The 5,468-nt window shown below is 37.7% G+C and overlaps 1 long non-coding RNA gene across 1 annotated transcript; it reads right to left on the bottom strand.

Moving 5' to 3' along the window:
- Positions 1-3,628: 3,628 nt before the first annotated feature.
- On the bottom strand, positions 3,629-4,422 carry LOC120437312. The gene is made up of 3 exons (XR_005611006.1): positions 4,335-4,422; positions 3,751-3,810; positions 3,629-3,654 (listed from the first exon to the last, which is right to left on the bottom strand). It is a non-coding gene; the product is annotated as an uncharacterized LOC120437312 (long non-coding RNA).
- Between the last annotated feature and the right edge of the window lie 1,046 nt (positions 4,423-5,468).

Genomic DNA, 5,468 nt, shown 5'->3' with positions numbered 1-5,468 from the left:
AACATATCAGGTGATATGGATGGTGTGCACTGGTTGGACATGGTGAAGAGAGCTGAGTGTAAAAACAAGTGTTTGGTGTTTCTGCAGGGGACGAGCTGGGGAGGACAAGGTCTGGAGCTTACCTGTGTACACTGTAAAAAAAAAAAACTGTCAAATTTACGGTAAAATACCGGCAGCTGTGGTAGCCAGGAATATACCGTGAAAAAAATGTGGGATCTGTAAAGACAATACGGTATACTGGTTTTGTAACCCTAAATTTTAAGGTAGACAACGTATTATTTTACCAAAATCATGATAGAAAAAACAAATATATTTGTCAATTATACAGCAATTTAATGTAAAAATGCAACTTTCCATAGCTTTTACGGATATTTGCAGTAAAAAAAGTTATAATATAATAATATTTACAGTAATTTGTTGTTAATTTAACAGTAATAGGATAGACCTATTATTGTAAATAACTGTAAAAATAACAGAAATATGTTAAACCTTATTAAAACCTTTGACAGTAAAAAACACAGTGAAATTGTATAACAAATTACAGCATTTTATTTTGACCAGATACATTTTACGGTAAATTCCTGGCAACCACAGCTGCCGGTATTTTACCGCTAAAAATACAGTACAATATGAGGAACATAAATGGTTTACCGTACATTTTACATTTGCAACCGCTAAATATAGAAAAATCTAAAGATGCTCATATATAACCAAGGTAGTGAATATTACTGATAAACAATGAGAAAATTTGACATACCATTTGAAAACAGACTAAACATATCATTTTCTCTATTCCTACAAAACAGCATAGATCTTGAGAATACAGCATGTGTCCATATATATGGCTGGTAATCCATGGAGGAATGAATAAACATGAAACAAAATATTACCTGCCCCTGACCTATCAACAGTAATGAGTCACTGTGTCCTGCCTTGGTGAAGGAAAGGACTCAGTGGAGTTTCTAATGCACATGGTGTCGAAGATACAAGCTCTGCAGGAGTACTTCAATGTCCATCAGGAGTTCACTTTGGACTGGCAGGATCCCTCTGCAGCAAAAATGGACAAAGTTTGATCAGTGCTTGAGCAAAATGCACAGAAATGAACAAAACGTGCTGCCAAAAACAGATCTAATGATAAATGATTTCTTAAGTGTAAAATATACAGTTCTTAAAGGATAGCTATTGTCAAAATGCAACCTGGGCTGGGTTTTTTTTTTTTTTTAACTGTAAACGAGACAAACATATATCTAAAAGCATAATTACGACAAACGAGCCGTTTTTGAGATTGACCGTGATTTTGTTTTGTGGTCAATAGCCAGTGAATGGGAATACTAGGGGCGGGGCATAAATTTGAGCGCATCAAAATCGATACAGTAAAAAAAAAAAAAACAGCCCAGGTTGCGTTTTGGCAATAGTTATCCTTTAAATCTACTTATGTAAAAGTGATACATACAGGGAGTGCAGAATTATTAGGCAAATGAGTATTTTGTCCACATCATCCTCTTCATACATGTTGTCTTACTCCAAGCTGTATAGGCTCGAAAGCCTACTACCAATTAAGCATATTAGGTGATGTGCATCTCTGTAATGAGAAGGGGTGTGGTCTAATGACATCAACACCCTATATCAGGTGTGCATAATTATTAGGCAACTTCCTTTCCTTTGGCAAAATGGATCAAAAGAAGGACTTGACAGGCTCAGAAAAGTCAAAAATAGTGAGATATCTTGCAGAGGGATGCAGCAGTCTTAAAATTGCAAAGCTTCTGAGGCGTGATCATCGAAAAATCAAGCGTTTCATTCAAAATAGTCAACAGGGTCGCAAGAAGCGTGTGGAAAAACCAAGGTGCAAAATAACTGCCCATGAACTGAGAAAAGTCAAGCGTGCAGCTGCCAAGATGCCACTTGCCACCAGTTTGGCCATATTTCAGAGCTGCAACATCACTGAGTGCCCAAAAGCACAAGGTGTGCAATACTCAGAGACATGGCCAAGGTAAGAAAGGCTGAAAGGCGACCACCACTGAACAAGACACACAAGCTGAAACGTCAAGACTGGGCCAAGAAATATCTCAAGACTGACTTTTCTAAGGTTTTATGGACTGATGAAATGAGAGTGAGTCTTGATGGGCCAGATGGATGGGCCCGTGGCTGGATTGGTAAGGCAGAGAGCTCCAGTCCGACTCAGGCGCCAGCAAGGTGGAGGTGGAGTACTGGTTTGGGCTGGTATCATCAAAGATGAGCTTGTGGGGCCTTTTCGGGTTGAGGATGGAGTCAAGCTCAACTCCCAGTCCTACTGCCAGTTTCTGGAAGACACCTTCTTCAAGCAGTGGTACAGGAAGAAGTCTGCATCCTTCAAGAAAAACATGATTTTCATGCAGGACAATGCTCCATCACACGCGTCCAAGTACTCCACAGCGTGGCTGGCAAAAAGGGTATAAAGAAGAAAAACTAATGACATGGCCTCCTTGTTCACCTGATCTGAACCCCATTGAGAACCTGTGGTCCATCATCAAATGTGAGATTTACAAGGAGGGAAAACAGTACACCTCTCTGAACAGTGTCTGGGAGGCTGTGGTTGCTGCTGCACGCAATGTTGATGGTGAACAGATCAAAACACTGACAGAATCCATGGATGGCAGGCTTTTGAGTGTCCTTGCAAAGAAAGGTGGCTATATTGGTCGCTGATTTGTTTTGTTTTGTTTTGAATGTCACAAATGTATATTTGTGAATGTGGAGATGTTATATTGGTTTCACTGGTAAAAATAAATAATTGAAATGGGTATATATTTGTTTTTGTTAAGTTGCCTAATAATTATGCACAGTAATAGTCACCTGCACACACAGATATCCCCTAAAATAGCTAAAACTAAAAACAAACTAAAAACTACTTCCAAAACATTCAGCTTTGATATTAATGAGTTTTTGGGTTCATTGAGAACATGGTTGTTGTTCAATAATAAAATTATTCCTCAAAAATACAACTTGCCTAATAATTCTGCACTCCTGTAGACAACGCAGCCCTAATCACAATCATAATTTGTTGGAAAAGCGTATTTAAGTTTCCTATTGATTTATCATAGAACTTGAAGTTAATGGCTGAATGCATGGTGATGAGACCTATCATTCAATCTACATTTTATAGCGTATGAAACTGCTCACCTGGACATGAACCTGAGCTCGGCTGATTAAGATTAGTGTCTCCTGTCCATCTTTCTTTAGCAAAACTTGAATAATACCACTGCTTACCTCTTATTGAATCTTTGGGTGCAGACTTAATTGAAGAGCCTCGTATAAACAGGCAGGGTGTGATGTTTAGGAAACCAAAGAATACAGGCGCCATCATTTCTGCCAGAAGACTCATGGGGTGCAATGAAGCTTTCATTGTGGACTGGCTAGATACCTTCTGCATTCAGAAAGAAAACAAGAAGGGCATACACCATAAACAATAATAACTGACAAAAATAATGAGACAAGAAATTAAAGTAACAAAATAAGTGCAAATGAAGTTTCCTGTGTCGCAGTGTAGCTGAATGTTTTCAACAATTTGATTTACGGTAAAACACATACCAAATATTTCCAGCCAAGGTTTGTTTCAATCTTCAGCATGTTTTCCTGCCATTGTCTTGAAACTGTTTCATCTGTCCTTCTCATTTGATGCTGTTTACAAAAACAAAACAGCAATATTGTAAAGGGAAAAAGGAAAATGAATTTAATGGAAAAAAAAGAAAAAAAGATTATGACCTGAAATCTCACCATTTCCTGAGAGTCACAGGTCCTTTGAGTATCCTTATGGTTTCTGCTCAAATTCAGTGTCTGAAAAGGGCAGGAACAAAACAAACCTTTTAATCATAAAGAGAGAGTTCTGACACTGGCGTTCACACATCGCCATTGCACATGTAAACGAAGAAACCACCGCCACACCAGTGACATGGGTGGGGGCAGAGTGTCTTCGGTAAAAATGAGCCTTAAGCAGCGCCATACCTGGTGTATGTCTGCTTGCAGCCTGCTTCAATACACCGAAAGAAACAACGTGGCTCATTCCGATGCAGTTTACAATGAAGCACGTAGCCCCTTGATGACTGAACTACCTTACCACAGAAATTACAGGTTAACATAACTCCATGTACTTTGGTAATTCCTCCCTAGCGAATTAAGCATCGCCAAACACAGAAACTAATCCAGAGCAATGCTTCCTGGCGACAGTAATGCTAACTCAACTCACAAATGCTAACTAAATTCACAACCTCACTCATAAAAAACGAACTGCTAAAATTATCTATAAACGCTGGGCTGGTGGATTTTTATAACAGAGATAACTTGAAGTTGCATGTACTCACCTCACCTCGAACTAATTGTAAGCTGCCAGGATGTCTACAAATTCCGAAGATGCTGTGGTCCAAGCAGCAATAAATGGCGCTAATATACTGAGTTCAAAACTGTGTCCGTTAAGCGAAGCCAACTTGAGTCTCCTGCATGAAAAAAAGAGCGGTTGGCACACAGCTCAGCAGCGCCCAGCGCTATTGGTCATTTTCAGGTGGCGTCATCCCGCAATGTAATGTCGCTCTTTGTTTCTTTAGGAGGTTCGAATTTGATCAGAAGTCACGTCTGCAGACCGCTGCAGCCACGTCTTGCCTTGCTTCCCCTTTTTGGTGAAATGGTTCGCTCATACTGCACAATGTTGCTACCAGAATTTTTTTTTTCTCTGCAATTCGAACGTAAAACGTCTGTACACAGTTTACCAACAGTTTAGCTACCAATCAACAGCGATCACACAAACTCAAAATTTAAGGCGGACCCACTTAAGGTGGTCTGATAATATGGCGTGAAACACAACAACATAAAGTTGTTTTAAAATAATAATTAAAAAGATTATTGAAATCAATTTTATTCACAACCATAAACTTTATTTTTAACATCTTCTTTTGCTGTTGATTTTTTTTATCAGAAGGTTAACAATGATATACTGCAGGCCTAACTTTTAATCTGTATATCAGTATCTGAATTTTAAAATAAAAAAAAATACTATCAATTTTATTGTCTTTCACTGCTGATATTTGCTTTTTTTTTTTTTTTTTTAAATGGTATTTACTGGTTGTATTATTACGGTGGACCCTATTGTTTAACATCTTGCTTCTGTAAAATGAATGTTTTTGTTTGCTTAAAATCTACAGCTTTATACTGTGAATTCCAATGTGCACAACCCGAAAAGATGTAGTTTTACTCAAATAATACCGTAAAATCTAAGTTTTTCAGACATTTTCAACATTACAATATTTAATTGTAAAATATATGCATATTTATTTGTTTTCACAGACAGTATTTATAATTTCAACATTTTATCACAGTAAAAACAAAGTTTTATCCAGTCTCACAATTAATGGTTATTCAATCTATTTAATACAGTAAAAGGAGTTTTTTGGTTTTACACTCCATTACCGTTGGAATTTGACGGTGTTTTGCTGTATATTTTA

Source organism: Oreochromis aureus, unplaced genomic scaffold, assembly GCF_013358895.1.
Source record: "Oreochromis aureus strain Israel breed Guangdong unplaced genomic scaffold, ZZ_aureus HiC_scaffold_74, whole genome shotgun sequence".
Lineage (NCBI taxonomy): Eukaryota > Metazoa > Chordata > Actinopteri > Cichliformes > Cichlidae > Oreochromis > Oreochromis aureus.
This window is presented reverse-complemented; position numbering and strand designations above follow the sequence as displayed.